The 702-nt window shown below is 26.9% G+C and overlaps 1 protein-coding gene across 3 annotated transcripts in view; it reads right to left on the bottom strand.

Annotated features, from left to right (window-relative positions):
• The window catches only part of Dock11 (dedicator of cytokinesis 11), a 221,678-nt gene that overhangs the window by 57,097 nt on the left and 163,879 nt on the right, over nucleotides 1–702 (bottom strand). The gene's annotated exons all lie outside the window — the stretch shown is intronic.

Genomic DNA, 702 nt, shown 5'->3' with positions numbered 1-702 from the left:
ACTAAAAACAAACCAGAAAAAGGAACTCCTATGGAATTCAACTTCACTATATATAAATTCCTTTAGAGTAATTACATATATTATATATAATTATATATGTTATGTATAATTATATATTATATATACTTGAAATAAGCAAGACCATTCTTTGTCTTAGGACCCCCTCAAACATTCCTGAATTTTTTTCAGTGCTGGGATTGAACTCAAGGTTTCACCCATGCTTAAGAGAGTACTCTGCTGAGCTAAATCCTCAGTTCAAATTTATCTTCTTTCTTTTCCTTTTTTTTTGGTGGTACTGGGCATTGAACCCAGGTTCTTTTTTTTAAGAGCTCAGATTTTTATTATTAAATTCAAGAGAAATTAGTCTGCAAAATTTCTATGAAATTTCCAAATTCTTAAATCAATTTCTATTCTTTTTTAAAAATTTTAATAACTACACGATTAGAAGAAACATTTCATTTTTATCTTCTTTCTTTTCCTTTTTTTTTGGTGGTACTGGGCATTGAACCCAGGTTCTTTTTTTTAAGAGCTCAGATTTTTATTATTAAATTCAAGAGAAATTAGTCTGCAAAATTTCTATGAAATTTCCAAATTCTTAAATCAATTTCTATTCTTTTTTAAAAATTTTAATAACTACACGATTAGAAGAAACATTTCATTTCAGCTTTAATATTCAGTAACATATTTCAGAGCAAGAGTACA

Source organism: Nannospalax galili, unplaced genomic scaffold, assembly GCF_000622305.1.
Source record: "Nannospalax galili isolate Female #2095 unplaced genomic scaffold, S.galili_v1.0 scaffold311, whole genome shotgun sequence".
NCBI classification, from domain to species: domain Eukaryota; kingdom Metazoa; phylum Chordata; class Mammalia; order Rodentia; family Spalacidae; genus Nannospalax; species Nannospalax galili.
The sequence above is the reverse complement of the archived record's forward strand: the minus strand, read 5'-3'. Positions and strand labels throughout refer to the sequence as shown.